The sequence below is a fragment of the Delphinus delphis genome, chromosome 5 (assembly GCF_949987515.2).
Source record: "Delphinus delphis chromosome 5, mDelDel1.2, whole genome shotgun sequence".
NCBI classification, from domain to species: domain Eukaryota; kingdom Metazoa; phylum Chordata; class Mammalia; order Artiodactyla; family Delphinidae; genus Delphinus; species Delphinus delphis.
This window is the reverse complement of record NC_082687.1, coordinates 74282578-74299615: the sequence shown is the minus strand read 5'-3', so window position 1 is coordinate 74299615 and position 17038 is coordinate 74282578. Positions and strand designations below refer to the sequence as shown.

Below are 17038 nucleotides of genomic sequence, written 5' to 3'. Positions count from 1 at the left end.
CTTGACAACAAGCCATGAGAATGTAATCAGTTTGTGAATTGGGAGTTGTCACTACTCACATTTGGCAAAAGACTTGTGCTCACGATTCTCACTGTTGTGAGTGGGCAGAAGAGCAGTGGGTGAGGAAGAACAATTTTCTTTGTCTTTCTACTTAACACAGAGCTTTCTGAGAGCTGAAGCTATTTGAAAACCAGTGGTCAAGAACTGCACATGAATATGAAAATGCAAACCAAGGCATCCAAAGATTTATATTCAGCCATAGAAACATCAATATTGCTGAAAAGCTACATCCATCAGCTCAGCCTACTGCAGCATATTTAGTTCCAAGACTGAGAAAGCTGAACCCTAGGCAATTTATCTGCATGTGTGTTGGGCTAACCACACAAATTTTGCAGACGAAGCTGGAAGTTAAGATAGATAGATTAGAACAAACTGTTGATGTGACCAAAAGGGCTTCATAAAAGAGTAAAGTGCAATCAGGACATTAATAGAAATGTGGATGGAAAGAAAGAAAGCCTCTCTCTGTGGTGCCCATTGTTTCTGGAAACTGAGGACGTCTTTCATGACAAAGTACAGCTACAGTTTTTGTTAGTCATACTGAACAAGATTATATGCACTCTGTAAAGAAGGCTAACAAAGTAAATGCAAAGCCTGATGTACGCACATAATTTCCCCTCCTGTGGTGTTATTTCATAAAGACTTGCCAAGAGATCAATCCCTCAGTCACAGAAGTCAGGCTATATAAATCACTTTGGAAAAAAAATTAATTGTATTTCAGTTGGTGATGTAAATGCTACTTCAAATTCTATCAACTGCCAAAGCATCTTTACCATATATTCTTCTCCTGTGCCGTCAGTTCCCATAAAATATCTAATGGCCACTAAAACAAGAGCTTTATTCCACAGTTGTCCAGGTGAGTTATATTGTGCTCACACAGTGTTTTGAAAAGCTGAGATAAATTCATCTCAGTTAATCCCAGATCACCACCCCGCCCCCAGCTCCCTGTTTCATTTGGAGATTACAATGGACAGTGATTCCACACAGCAACATGCGTGTGTGTCAAAGTAAATATGCAATCTAATCACCACAGCTCTGTACAGAACAAAGCACAGGTTTTGATTTTGCTACTTAGGTTTCAGAAATGAAAAGGTGGGGGGATCCCAAGAAATCAGTCTCAAAAGCTTTTTCCAAGACTACTTTTGTGAGAAATTTTAAAATGAGGCTCAGTTTCTGATACACAAGTATAAAGGAGGCAAATTCACAGCTAGTTACTGAATTTCAAAATGGTGAAACCCTAAAAGCTATTTCCAAAACAGATTCACTATATCCAAAGCCTGAATTAATATTTAGGTATACAGAAATATTTCTTTGTTTTTCTCCCCTCTCCAATGGCTTAAGAGATCATTCAGAAATTCACACTGAGGGGTTTTGTTTCATTCTGCACAGGTTCTGCTTCCAACCGTCATAAGTAGCAGATTTTTTTTTAACTTTTACTATAAGAATCTCTATATCAGTATATAATCTCTCAAACACCTTCTTCATCTAAATTTTTTAAACAAATGACAAGATGTAACTAAAATGGCATTGGTTTCACCAATATCACACAATGTAAACTGACAGTCAATGAAGTTCTAAGGAAACTATAAAATGGTGAAACATTATCGCTCACTTGAAAAAGTAGTAACTGAAAGCAAGTCAAATGAACACCAATCCTTCAACATTTACTACAAGCACAGCAGTTTGTAGTAGGTGTGGAACAGGAATGCGGCATGTGACACACCTACCGGCAACAGGGAACTTAGCACATTGCAGAAACATGACACATGGAACACTGATGAACACTGGATCACAAGCCCCCCAGAAAGATTTAAATGTGAAGGACAAGAGGTTGGATAGGTCAACTGAGACCAATTTCTGTCATATTATTAAGCCTATTATACAAACTTAAAAGATTTTATGTGACATGAATACGTCCACACCTCTTATATCATAAAGGATACCAATCAACAATACTGTCAAAGTCAACTTCATGCAACTAAGAAACTTTACCATATCTTTCCAACATCACTCATATTGCTGTATTTATTTTTGACCAGTCTGAGTCTCCCACTGGACTATGAGATATTACAGGTCAGAGGTGTGCCCTACTGAACTTTTAATACTTAGCTCTTGGCACCACTGAACACAGAATAGTCCAATATACTGATATGAATGAATGAAGGGCACTAAAATAGTAGCTATTTATTTGGTGATTTATCTGAATACAAAGATTGATTCTTGACAATAAAACAAAGTTCAGGAGGCTTCTACAAAGTTATATTTTACTAAGAAAATGGTCAAAATTAAGAATCAAAAAATACACAAAAGAGGTGTTCACTGAAGCATTATTCATCGTAGGAAAAATGGCAATATTCTGAATTTTCAACAATTGGGCAATGTGCTGTTTTACTACAGTCAAAGACTGGATAGATTATGGAACCATTAAAAATGACAAACATGGGGCTTCCCTGGTGGCGCAGTGGCTGGGAGTCCGCCTGCCGATGCAGGGGACGCGGGTTCGTGCCCCGGTCCGGGAAGATCCCACATGCCGCAGAGCGGCTGGGCCCGTGAGCCATGGCCGCTGGGCCTGCGCGTCCAGAGCCTGTGCTCCGCGGCGGGAGAGGCCGCAGCAGTGAGAGGCCCACATACCGCAAGAAAAAAAACAAAAACAAAAATGACAAACATGAAGGCCTGCAACAGAGGAAATTAACATGTAACAATAATAAAAAAAGAAGGGGTCAACATAAGATGTATACTACAACTACAACCAAATAAAAATATATACATATGTTAAAAAAGACTGGAATGAAATACACACAAAAATACTTGTTTAAGTAAATAGATTTGGAGCTTATAGGTGATTTTTCCACTCTAAACTTTTTGTAATACTTGATATTTATATCGTCATTTATAGCTCCTATGGTAAAACTGTTATATTGCCATTACAGATTCTTGCAAAAGTAGCATTTTAACATTACGTGTCTAACAGTAATTGTTACAATGATTATTAATAGAAACTTATTTCATCAAATCTAAGTGCTACTGGAAGCTACACCACTATTTTATGTGCTAAGAATAAAAACAAAAGTGCTGCCAAGAATAGTTACAAGATGTCAGCAATGGCAACATACATCAAATTTCACGAATGTTAAAATGTGAAAGATGTATGTCTTAGAATCAATGAGACAGAAAAAAGAATAAACAGAATAAAGCAACTGTACAAGAAACTATTTTATCGGTAAAATAAAAGTGATTTCTAGATAACAAGAAACTAACAAATCTACGGGGAAAGTGATAGAACTCTCTTATCAAAATAAATTATTTGACTCACAAATAAGTCTATGTAAAGACTGGGATAATGAGAGAAACAAGGACATCACACAAAAGAAATCAAGTCTTCATCATACCCCTGAGATCAAATATACTTGGTCCAAATGGATTGAATAAATGGACTACCAAGAAGTAATTAAGGGTTTCCCTGGTGCCACAGTGGTTGGGAATCCACCTGCCAATGCAGGGGACACGGGTTCGAGCCCTGGTCTGGGAAGATCCCACATGCCGCAGAGCAACTAAGCCCATACGGCACAACTACTGAGCCTGCGCTCTAGAGCCTGCAAGCCACAACTACCGAAGCCCGCAAGCCACAACTACTGAAGCCCGCACACTTAGAGCTTGTGCTCCGCAACAAGAGAAGCCACCGCAACAAGAAGCCTGCGCACCGCAATGAAGAGTAGCCCCTGCTCGCCATAACTAGAGAAAGCCAGCGTGCAGCAACAAAGACCCAATGCAGCCAAAAATAAATAATTAATTAATTTAAAAAAAAAAAAAAAAAAAAGAAGACGTAATTAAGGTAAGCCAACAGGCCTGGACAAGATTTTTTAGCTCGGGGTAGGGTGGGGGCTATGAAATGAATTGCTTTGAGTGGCATTCCCTTGAAAGTGATGCTGAAGCTTCCTGTTGGTTTATAATCACAGAGAGGGCCACTGACTGAATTTTGGTAACCTCAGAATTTTTGCATGGAGGAGTAAGATGGGAAGAGGCAGTAAGTCCACATCAGTGAATGAAGCATCATGGTTCACAAAAACAGAATTAAAATTTGTAATTTTCTACCCAGTCCTCTAAGCTTTCCTCCCTAAGTTCACGCATTTCTATAAATAATCGGCTTTTTACTTAAAATAATAATGGAAATGAATTAATCTCACCTGAACTTTTAGCAGTTTAACATGAAGAAAATGTAAGGAACTTTCCAGTTGGAAACCAAATCACGGGACACCACCTTAACTATCCCTGAGAGAGTAACCACAACAATGCCACCAACTGTAAGAACAAACTACAATGAGCAGTGAGACAAAAATATCACCCAAAGAGAAAAAATGTCAAGTGCATTATTTTAAAAGCACTGATTATTTAAACCCTTCATACATCTACATATGTAAAGGCAAAGGGGTCTTACTCATTGCCAAATAACAAAAACAAAATACAGAAGTCTAATACTAAACTAATATAAACATCAGTCTGCTTACTGTAAGAATGAATAAAAGTCATAAAAGCCAACCTCTGGGAAAAATCAACAAAGCCAAGAGTTTGGTTCTTTAAAAAGTCCAACAAAATTGACAAACCTTTAATTAGACTAAAAAAAAGGGAAGAAGACTCAAATAACTAACATCAGAAATAAAAAAGAGAACATTACTACCAATTGTAAAGATATAAAAGGGATTATAAAAGAGTACTATGAACAACTGTATGGTAACAAATTTGACAACCTAGATGAAATGGGTACGATTCTAAAAACACCTACCAAGATGGAACTAGGAAGAAAGAAAATCAGACCTATAACTAATAACAAAACTGATCAGTAATCTCAGAAAGAAAAGCCTAGGACCGGATGGCTTTACCAGTAAGTTCTATCAAACATTTAAAAAAGAAGAATCCTTCTCAAGTCCTCCTAAAAAAATGAAAGAGGGGAAACACTTCCAAATTCATTCTATGAAGCTAGCATTACACTAATACCAACGCAAGTTTTCTACACAAAACAAACAGACAAACCCCTACAGACCATTATCCCTTATGAATACTGACAGAAAAATCCTCAGCAAAATACTAGCAAACAGAATGCAACAGCATATTAAAAGTGGCATTTATTGCCGAAATGCAAAGATGGTTCAACATATGAAAATCAAGCAATGTAATACACCACATTAAAAGAATGAAGGAAAAAAATATCACCTGATCATCTCAATTGATGCAGAAAATAAACCTGAAAAATTCAATACTCTTTCATGATAAAAAACACTCAACAAATTAGGAATAGAAGGAAACTACTTCAACAAAATAAAGGCCTTATATGAAAAACCCACAGCTAACAATATACTCAATAATGGAAAAGGCTGAAAGCTATTCCATTAAGATCAAGAACTAGGCAAGAATGCTCACTCTTGCCACTTCTGTTCAATATAGTACGGGAAGCCCTACCCAGAGCAATTAGGTAAGAAAAAGAAATAAAAAGCATCCAAATTGGAAAGGAAGAAGTAAAATTATTTCTGTTCACGGATGACATGAAAACCCATCACAGATGTAGAAAACACTAAAGATTCCAGAAAAAGAAAAAAAAGGTAGAATAAACAAATTCAGCAAAGTTACAGGATATAAAATTAACACACAAAAATCAGTTGCATTTCTATACATTAACCATGAACAATCCAAAATGAAGACTAAAGACAATTCTATTTATAACAGAATCAAAAAAGAATAAAATACTTAGGAATAAGCTTAACCAAGGAGGCAAAAGGCTTATACACTGAAAACTGCAAAATGTGGCTGAAAGAAATTCAAGAAAAGTCAAATAAATGGAAAGATATCCTGCATTCATAGATTGGAAGACTTAATATTGTTAGGATGTCAATACTACCCAAAGAGATACACATATTCAATGGAATCCTTATCAAAACCCCAAAGACATTTCTGCAATTGTGAAGTCCGCACATATTCTCTCTTCCAATAAATTTTAAGGGTGAATTGCTCCAAGTTACGAACAGATATTAATAATAATTAATCAACCTATAAAGTAATATATTGAACATTGCGATTGGAAGCTACCATTCAGACATACAGAGGATTCAACGTTTAAAATAGGGTGGCATCATCACTAACATTCAGGCTGACAATGGACCAAATCCACAACTTTTTGCACGAGACAATCACAGGGGAGACTTGGTGAGTCTGTTCTGCCATTGCACTTGAAAAGCGTACCAACGGAAGAGTATAATATCAGATAATGGGTAGAAAGGCCTTTTCCAGCAACAGATACCTGGGTCTCCACAAAACAGCTACAGTCACAAACCAGGGCAGTGTCAAGGAAGGTAATCACCATCATCAGATACAGAGAGGTTCAATTTGTTCAAAAATTGTACTGTGCATTTTTTTTTTTTTTTTTTTTTTGCAGTACGCGGGCCTCTTACTGTTGTGGCCTCTCCCGTTGCGGAGCACAGGCTCTGGACACGCAGGCTCAGCGGCCGTGGCTCACGGGCCCAGCCGCTCCACGGCATGTGGGATCTTCCCGGACCGGGACACGAACCCATGTCCCCTGCATCGACAGGCGGACTCTCAACCACTGCGCCACCAGGGAAGCCCTGTACGGTGCATTTTTAGGAGTTATTATAGATGCATACAATTTCTGATTGACAAAGACCTTTAAAATCATATTACATGTGAAAATCATTTCATGGATAAGAAAATGAGGACCCCAAGAAGGGGTACCTATGTAACTCAAGGTCACACAACTAGCAGTTAGCAAAACCGGGACTAGAACCTAGGTTCCCAGTGTTTCTCCATCTTCCCTAATAAAACTCCTGAGCTTCAGGTCGGGAGTACCACCTTAGTCTGTTGGCAGAAAAAATCTCCCCACAAAATGATTTCTTTTTCTTTCCAGTTTTATTGAGCTATAACTGACATATAACATTGTATTAGTTTAAGGTGTACAATACAATGACTTGACATGTGTATTTATGACTAAATGGTCACCACAGTAAGTTAGTTAACATTCATCACCATGTATAGTTAAAAATTTTTTTCTCTTGTGATGAGAACTCTTAGGATCTACTCTCTTAGCAACTTTCAAATGTACGGTACAGTATTGTTAACTACAGTCACCATGCTGCACATTACATCCCCATGACTTATTTATCTTATAACTGGAAGTTTGTTCCTTTTGACTACCTCTCCCACCCACAAGCCCCTCACCTCAGACAACCACCGATCTGTTCTTTGTTTCTGTAAATTCAGGATTTTTTTAGACTGTACACATAGGTGAGATCATACAGTATTTGTCTTTCTCTGTGTGACTTATTTCACTTAACATAATGCCTTCAAGGTCCATCCCTGTTGTTGCAAATGGCAGCATTTTCTTCTTTTTGATGTCTGAATAACAGTCCACTGGATATATATGCCACAGTTTCTTTATCCATTCAGCTGGTGACGGATATTTGCATGTCTTGGCTATTGTAAACAATGCTGTAATGAACATGGGGGAACAAATATATCTCTTCTAGATAGTGATTTCATTTCCTTCAGACATATACCCACAAGTGGAATTGCTGGATCTTATGGTAGTTCTATTTTAATTTTTAGAAGAACCTCCATACTGTTTTCCATAGTGGCTGCACGATTTTATGATCCCACCAACAGTGCATAAGAGCTCCTTTTCTCCACATCCTCACCAACACTTATTTCTTGTAGTTTTTTTTTTTGTTTTTTTTTGCGGTACACGGGCCTCTCACTGCTGTGGACTCTCCCGCTGCGGAGCACAGGCTCCGGACGCGCAGGCTCAGCGGCCATGGCTCATGGGCCCAGCCGCTCCGCAACATGTGGGATCTTCCCGGACCGGGGCACGAACCCGTGTCCCCTGCATCGGCAGGCGGACTCTCAACCACTGTGCCACCAGGGAAGCCCCTGATTCTGAATTTTTTGATAGCTGTGGTTATTGTCCCATCCCTGGGGTAAGCGGTTAGGATCTGCCTTGTGAGAGGTGGACTTCCCAGTGCCAATTACTCTGGGAAGAGGCAGAGCCTGAGATAAGAAATGAAAACTAGGAAGGAAAGACCTGGCAGAAATCTTCCCTCTTCCAGGGCCTTAATCTATTTGATGCCTGGCCTCTACAACTAAATATGCTGATAGTCCCTTCTGGGAGAGGGGGCTGGTGGTCTAGGCCAGAGAGGTAGCCTTGTAAGGGCCCAGTGAGGATGGGTCTCAGTATGCCATATCTAGTAGCAATTTTACGGGACTCTCAGGGTTTTGTTGAAGGTCATAAACTCAACTTTTATCTACTATAGGGAATTAAGGACATGTTTCCAAGCTAAGGATGGAGTGGGAAATAGGAAAGCAGAGTGGGACAGCAGAGCTATCACAGTGCTGGCAGCAATGATTAGCAAGGTCCCCAAAGAAAAGGGAACCTTGGGACAGGAATCCAGGCATGAGAGCTAGGTTCACCTCATCATATGAAGATGGTGTCCTTTCCCGATCACCTCAGAAGAGGAAGCATTAATTTATAACTAGGAGACACATGGGTTTCTTGCAAATCATCACAGGTTAAACAGATTTCCTGATACCGGTAACACAGGATGATATTCAGTAGGTGAGCACCGTGATGACTGTCCAATGTTTATAGTCAGCATCCATTCTGATTGGCCAGAATCTGGTTGTCAACTATTTTGAGTCTCATCCTTCCAACAATAATACATGTCTCTCCATCTCAGTTTCTGCTATTGATTCCTAAGCCTTGGAGAACATTAACCTTTTTGTTAGTGCTTATCACAGATGCAGGAATGAATAAACACTATATTAATAAACTCTAAGCAATAGATACCATTATTCCCACTTTATAGGCTAGAAAACTGAGGCTCAGAGAAAGAACTCACCCACAGATAGCCTGAGGCAGAGCCAGAATTTTATTCCAAAACAATTTTAAGATTGTATAGAAACAGTCCCTCTACTCTGGAAATCCACCCTCCTATGAAAGATAATATTGCAGGGAACAAGAAACTATGGGACTTGAAGGTAAATGCATCTCATAAAATATCAATATTAATATGGAAAAGACTGATCTAATAAGCATGATTTTAATCCTACCCAACTCTCATGCTGCAATTATTGTCAAGCATTACCTGAATACCTAAAAAGCTTTTACATGTATCTGTATGACAAAATACTAGTTCATGTCTTCAAATCCATGCGAACTATAAAACCAACTTAACCCTGTTTATTAAGAGAAAAGCCCCAGCATACATTCTATTAATGTGCACTGAATCCCTATGTGAATCTCACTTGATTAAAATATTATTACTATTAAAATATTATTACTATTAAAATATTATTACTATTATTACAAAAGACACAATTTAACAGATTTAAGGAAAAAGTTTGAATTCAACAACTTCCCCTCCGGTCATTTATTTAAACCTCTGACAAAACCTCTGTTCTAAGAAATTATTTCCTCTACTTAGAGAACTAATGAAAGTACATCTGAATTAAATTACCACTGCTGTGGAAACACTGAAACTCTAAATAAAAACGAGCAATCAAGACAAGATTATCTCAAAAGATGCTAGATTCCCTCAACACTGCCCATCATCAGGACAGTCTTTAAATGCCCTTTCTCATAGGCTATGCCAGTCATTAGTTGTAATTAAAGTTCTTGTTGAAATAGGCTTATATCTCTCTACATCTGGATCTTTTCAGGTACCGCTCATTTTCTCTTCTTCCTACTTATTATAAGAGATCAGACACTAGTCTGCTTCGAAATTTTACAGGTACTACATCCACATTAAGGTAATTCATCAAAGTAGTCTGAATGCTGTAAAGATTATTTTTTTTAATGATACAGAATGTCACCAAATTCCCTTATTAGTAGGGTGGCCTTTGAATTTATCATCCAAACCAGAACACTTGGTTCTGCAAGGGGGCATTATCAAAAATAGCGACAGGCACAGTCAGGACTGTCCCAGCAAACTGACACATATTGCCACCCTACTTATTAAAGAACCAAACACCGTGCTTAAAAGCCGAAAGTCTCAAAAAAGTGAAATAAGGTTCATGGTGGGAAAGGGGGCAGAGTGGGTTCATGTGTGAATAGAAAGTCAGAAGAGTCCAATCAGAAGGTCAAGAGAAAGTTGCATTCTCTCTCAGGCACCCAAACACAATGGCATTTCCAGATTACATAAACACAGCTCCTCCCCACCTTGGATATTAAAAGGGTTTGTACATATGAATCAAGTCTGTCATATGTCGTGTGCTCTCCTTATGTATTTATCGGTTTATTTTACGGCTACCCACACACTCCTCCTCGATGTTACCTAATCTCCCACCCACACCCCACAACCCACAAGCTTCCTTTCCCCTCTCTTCCTTATTTTATGTCTCATCACTGAACCAATAAACCAGAATTCCTAGGAACTTGCTACATACCAGGCACTGTGCTAAGTCCTCCTACATAAAATGGGGATCCCAAAACTGAATTAGATTCAGTCCTTGCCAGCTCATTGTTCAAATTTTTATTCACCACACTTTGTTTAAAACTCAGTACAGGGGACTTCCCTGGTGGTGCAGTGGTTATGACTCCACGCCCTCAATGCGGGGGTCTCGTGTTCAATGCCTGGTCAGGGAACTAGATCCCACATGCCTGCCGCAACTGAGAGTTCACATGCCACAACTAAGGAGCCAGTGAGCTGCAACTAAGGAGCCCGTGAGGCGCAACTAAGACCCGGCGCAACCAAATAAATTAAAAAAAAAACAAAAAAAACTCAATACCATTTCACTCCAGCCTCCATTTCTGCATGTCCTAAGCAGCCCAACCAAGGAGTACAGTTGCCAAGTTTCCTAGTGAAGCCACCTCTCTATTTATTTGTAGTTAATTTAGTACAGTATGTACATTGATATAAAAGAAGAATAAACTAAACAACTTTCATTAAGGCGTCAAAATTCCCACATCTTAAAAAAACTTTATAAAAGCTCTTCTGCTCTCCTAACCAAGACACGGCAGCTTTTGGAGGGGAACACTCTTTCTTGCATACCTTTTTCCTCCTTGAAGCTGGTAAAGGATTATGTCTTGCCCACCACTGAATTTTCAGCACCGTGCAGAGTGTCTAGCACAAAACAGACACTCAATAAATATCTGTTGAATAAATGAATGAATGACGGGCTCATAGTTAATGACTTTTTTTTTATGTCAACACCTCAAGATCTTTGCTCCATTGATCAACTCCTCTCTCAAAAGGCAGTCTCCCCACTCCCTCCCCCGCCTCCCCACCACAGTAACAGCTTTGGAGTCAGCCAAAAACCCCAGATCAAATCCCAGCCACCTAATAGCAATGTAACCCTGGGCAAGTTTTCTAATCATTCTCTACGCCTTATTTTTCTTACCTATAAAATAGAGATAGCACTATCAAGTTTGCTAGGTTTTTGCGGTATTTGTGAGATTTGAAAACAGTTTATGTCAAGGGCCAGGCAGGAACCCGCTAAATGTATGTCAGATGAAAGAATAAAATGCCATTCTGTTCTGTGGCTCCAGGTCAAAATGTAACCATCAAACTGTAATTTGCCAAAGCTGATCTTCATTTAACAACAGATAAGCATCAGAAGTGGTAACACACAATTGGAGTCTGTCTGCTGTGGAACATCAAAGGGAGAGTTTAACATCTGCTTTTAAATGCAGGAGAATAACAATTAGTGCACAAGTAAAAGGGAAAGGTATACAATCCGATTTGATTTTCCCCACCAGGGTATCCATGTATTAAGGGATTACCAGCTTACGGCAGACTAAAGCTTTTTTGCAAGGGTCACTTAGTAGGGGGAGGTAACCCTGGAAATGGTTTTTAAATTCAGCATTTATTGATAGCTCCTGCTTTTCACCATCAAGAAGGTACAGGCCAAGTCTGCCCTTCCTTCAAAGTGCAAAACTAAGCAATCAAAAACTACAAGAATAAGACAGACGCTGAAGAGTATTTTTACCCAACTTGTTAGCAATCGAAGATATTAAACCTCAAAAGGGAATAACGTCATGAATCTTTGTGCAACTTGAAATTTATGAAATGTATGCCTGTGATGGACGGGACACTTTGTTTCCACTGTAGAGCCACGTTCTGAGACCCATTCTCCTGCTGTCAGGCCGAGCAGCAGCCGTGGGAATAAGCAGCTCCCTGTGCTTTATTTCTAGCACACCTGAACCTGCCATCAACTGCGACCGTGACAGCTATTTACGGGCCCTTACTTTCCCCTTTTCCAGTAACAGCGGCAGAGACAAGCTATGAAACTTCCCCAGGGTTTGCTTTCCTTCCTCACAGCTCTCTTGGAAGATGAAAGAAACCCCAGAGTTTTTCAAAGCCCAGAGGCAATGTTGATCTTGAGTAACATTTTCTATTTTCTTAAAAGACGTCGTTTCCTACTCTCCTCCAGCATACGGAACATGAAGCAAAGCCTAAACTACCTCCTTAGAGTTCAGGAAAATAAATGCAGTAGTTACAAGAGAACGTGAACTCTGGTTTAAAAACAGCAAAGGGTTAGGGATAAACACGGGCTGTAATACTGAATCATCAAGTTCTGTCCTACGAGCTCACAGTTTTGGCCTCCTTTTAAAGAGTGTCTGAGCAAAAGTGGCTCCCGTCTGAATACGGATATTTCTTCCCTAAATTCCCAGTGAACCAAGTACACGAACCTATTATAACAACCTGTTTTCTTATCCATCTTCCTTTCACAGATGCTTTCTTGTCATGAGTCACAGAGCTCATAAACCAAGAAACTAGGGTGCAAACCTAGGCAGACTGACCTGAACGGTCTCCCATAATATGCCCTGAACCAGAAAAGTACTTCTGTTTGTTGTCTAAATCTGAAACCAGCCAGGACCAACAGGAGTAACCGTCAACACAAGGGCTCCACGTATTTTCACAAACTGAGGTCCTTACCTGCATGAATGATGGTGTAGTATTTTTTATGGACTCAAAAATATCATTTAAGACAGTTTTATACCTGCCATAGCAATGAAGCAGCAAGCACAGCTTTACAGCCTCCAAAAGGGCTTACGAGAAGTGCATTTTAGTCTCAGCTTCAGTTTTGGACAGCAAGTCACAAGATAAAGTGGCAATTAGGAATTTCCTGAAACTTTAGAGATCAATCTAGATATCAAACAACTAAATAGATAAATAAATAAACAAATATCAAACTAAAATCCAATTACCCCCATTTAAGTAACACTTGATATAACTTCAACAGAAGCTTTACATATATAATTTTAAAACACTGAATTTCAAGGGACAAAATATCTTAGAGATTATTCATCTTATCAATGCAAATTTTATTGAGCAAAGAGTTATGAAAGACAAAAAAAAAAAAAGTGAATGAGACTGGATCCCAGGCCTCAAGACCTTACAGTCTATTAAACATTATGTAGATAACTATAACCCAATTCAAGTTAAAAACAATAAAAGATAAAAGCAGAATATACTATCAGAGAGACTGAAGTAGGGTATTAAGGGAGTTTGACACACAGAAAGGATTACTTCTGATCATAGCACAGTGGTTAAGAGTATAAACATGAGAGTCATACAGACCTGAGTTCAAATGTTGACCACTCCACTCCCTAGCTATGTGACATTAGACAAGTTATTTAACCTCACTGAGCCTCAGTTTCAAAATCTTTATAATGGGGCGATAACACCTACCTCTCAGAACTGATATATAGGATTAAATAAGACGAAATATGTAAAACTCTTACTACAATGCCCAGCACACTCCCAGGGTTAATTGCTAGCAGTGGCTTCCAGTCCCAGACCTATTATTTCTCCAACTCACATGCCTAGCTACTTCTCTTACCAATGCTCCTTAATTGCTCTGGTCCAATGCCCTGCTAGATCCTACTACCAACTCTTCTTTAAAGATGAAGAGATGGACTTTGAGAAAATGGGGAACATGCCCAATGCCACACAGACTCCTGATTCCTCGGGAAAAGACCGCCCCTTCCTCAGCAGGCCCACAGCACTTGTGAATCCATCTTCCCTACAAGCTCACCAGAGTCAGATGGATACCTCATGGGCTTTAAAGTTAGATGGATCACAGTTAGAATCCTAACTCAAACCTTTTCTAGCTGTGTGAATGCTGGAGAGTTACTTTCCCCCGAGTTTCAATAATCCCTACCCTAAGAATTACTGTGACAATCTAGTAACTCACTGCTATGACTTCCACACTTGTTCAGACAGCGGAGCCAGTCTAAGGGCAGAATATCAGAAATCTTGGTATATTTAACTGTACCACATGAACCAAGAATTATTCTACTAGGAGAAATTACAACTGCATTATATACATACTGCTTCCCAAATATTGTGTGTGTGTGTGTGTGTGTGTGTACACGTGTGTACAAATATATACACACATGTTTTTTAAATCATTTTTCTAAGTTTATTGATTAAATGCTTGTTATTCATTAACTTTTTTTTTCCTATTTGCTAATTTAACTTAACAAGCAGTAGCAGGTACCAAAAGTTCAGGAAAATATAATGAAAAAAAAACCCTTAAGGATTAGAAAATTCTATTCATGATTTATTTTGGAAGGGGTGGGCCAATGAATATCATTACTGAATGTTAGTGTCAAACGCCTCATTTGAATATATCCAGAATATCACATGATACACACTGAATACATGTTATTTGAATCTGAATTTGAAACTCAAATTAAGTTCCCTGAAAGCAAGAGCATATCTCATTCATCTCTGTATAAGGAGCTCCTAACACAGTGCCTGGCACGTGGTAGTTGTGCAAAAAATGCTGGCTTAATAAATGAACCTAAAATTGAGAAGGCATGCAAAGGTCTATAATACATTTTGCATCTCCAATTAATTTGGATTTCAATTTGCTCCAATAAATTATATTCCAAAGTCTATGAAACGTTCCTTCTGTACCCATCACCTCATCTGAGATATTAAGAGCTTCTTGGGAGGAAGAAATACATGGGTAGAATCCTTCCTTAGGCACAGAAATATTGATGAAGACAGCCAAGTGGGAGGAAGATGTCACCTGCACTCTTGTAATATAACAAAGGGACCAAAGAAGACACAAGCTTTATACACAGTACCTGTCAAACAGTGACATTTACCATTTTGAACACATATTTAGTCCCACAAGCCTCCTGTTCAGAACATGTCTGGTTACAGTAAACACAGTAGAAATTGTAGAAGGTGAATCCTAGTCTATTCTCTGCTCACAGATGAAAAACCCACACCATATATGTCACATATTTATACTCCCTTCTAACTGAAAGCCAGGATCACCTAAAATTAAACAAAAAGCTAAGATTCAACTGTTTCTCTTTCACTAAAAATGATATTGTAGACAAATATTTATTAGCATGGGAATCCATTATTTATTAAGTGGAAAAGAAAGGATACCAAATAATTTGTAGCATATACTACTCTGATAGTATTAACATAAAAATAAACATAAATATGTATTAAACAGGATAATAAAATACAAGCTATTTTCTACTTCTTTTAAAATAATCCATGGCTAATTTTTCAAAAGTGCATCCACATTTTGTCAATATTATAGACTCAAGTTTCCACAAACCTACTTCAAACAATTAAATAAAACACTTGAAACAAGGAAGTCTTTGAAAACATATTTGTGATTAAGAAAAAAATAAAAGTAGAGGAAACTGGGAGTTAAAAGGAAGTGTGGGGTCTTCCCTGGTGGCGCAGTGGTTGAGAGTCCGCCTGCCAATGCAGGGGTCACGGGTTCGTGCCCCGGTCCGGGAAGACTCCACATGCCATGGAGCGGCTGGGCCCCTGAGCCATGGCCACTGAGCCTGCGCGTCCGAAGCCTGTGCTCCGCAACGGGAGAGGCCACAACAGTGAGAGGCCCACGTACAGCAAAAAAAAAAAAAAAAAAAAAAAAGGAAGTGTGGTGGTTGTTCAGGGTTCTGAATTTTCCCTAAAATTGCACTAACCTCCCCCAAAATAAGTCACCAATTCATTTAAGTACCCTTTACAGTTTTCAAAGTACTGTCAGAAACATTCACCTGTGACTTTTGTAAATTTCAGAAGGGACTTCCCTCCATCTCCCCCCACTCTGCCCTCTCCCTTAATGTTTACTTCCATATAACTAGTTCTTCAGCACTAGATTTATACAGAGCATACTTATGCATTATAACCACCTTCTTTTTAACTTAAAAGTCAACTGTGAACATCCTTCTGTGCATATAAATTTTCACCTATGACATCAGTTTCAGTAAGCAGGGATCCTTCTGCCATAGTCCCTTTGGTAACACAGGGACTGTCTTTAGCTTACTGTGCTGATCAAAAGTCCTACTGATGCCTTGCTTCTACAAAATGGAAAACTAACTTTTACAGCAATATCACAAAGGGAATATTCTGGTGTAATGGAAGAAAAGTATTTCACCAGGGACTATATTAAATTTTAAAGAAATGCTAAATTATTTGAAAGGCAGTTTAAGTAGCTCACTTTCTGGGGCTAAGTTGTATTTCCAATCTAAACACCACTGCAAATATTGAGATCCTAATGGCCAGAGAATTAATCTTTTGCTCTTTTCGTTCTACTTCTGTGGACAGACTGGTGACTTCCAACATAATCCTCTTTCAAATATCCTTCCAGGATGGAATAAATATCCTTTATTTTAAGGTTAATATGTGAATACAAGGCTAAAAAATTCAACTAAATATATTGCTATCATTTTTTTTAATTCCACTGACAGTAGTATTTCACTACTGCAAATGTTTCACTGTAACAAAAAAAAAATGTTTTTGGAGAAAATTTTCGAAGTCCTTGCTTTCATTGGATTTATATTTTAGCAGAGACTTGATGGCTCTCAGAAACTGTTTTCGTGGTGTGTGTATACTCCGTGTGTGTATGTAATATGTTTTCAGTACATCTTATTTAACTTCAAAACAGCTTCATAATTAAAGACCCTTACCTTATTAAAATTATTTCAAATAACACACAATTT

General features: G+C 38.6%; 1 protein-coding gene across 12 annotated transcripts in view; it reads right to left on the bottom strand.

The window, feature by feature from the left end:
* Positions 1-17038, bottom strand: part of APBB2 (amyloid beta precursor protein binding family B member 2) — a 375435-nt gene that overhangs the window by 246311 nt on the left and 112086 nt on the right. The window contains exon 1 of one of the 12 annotated variants that reach the window (XM_060012661.1): positions 11103-11203. The exons of the other annotated variants lie outside the window; for them this stretch is intronic. The gene's annotated coding sequence lies outside the window, so the exon portion shown is untranslated. Of the gene's footprint in view, positions 1-11102; positions 11204-17038 lie in introns of those variants that run through there. 12 annotated transcript variants of the gene reach the window in all.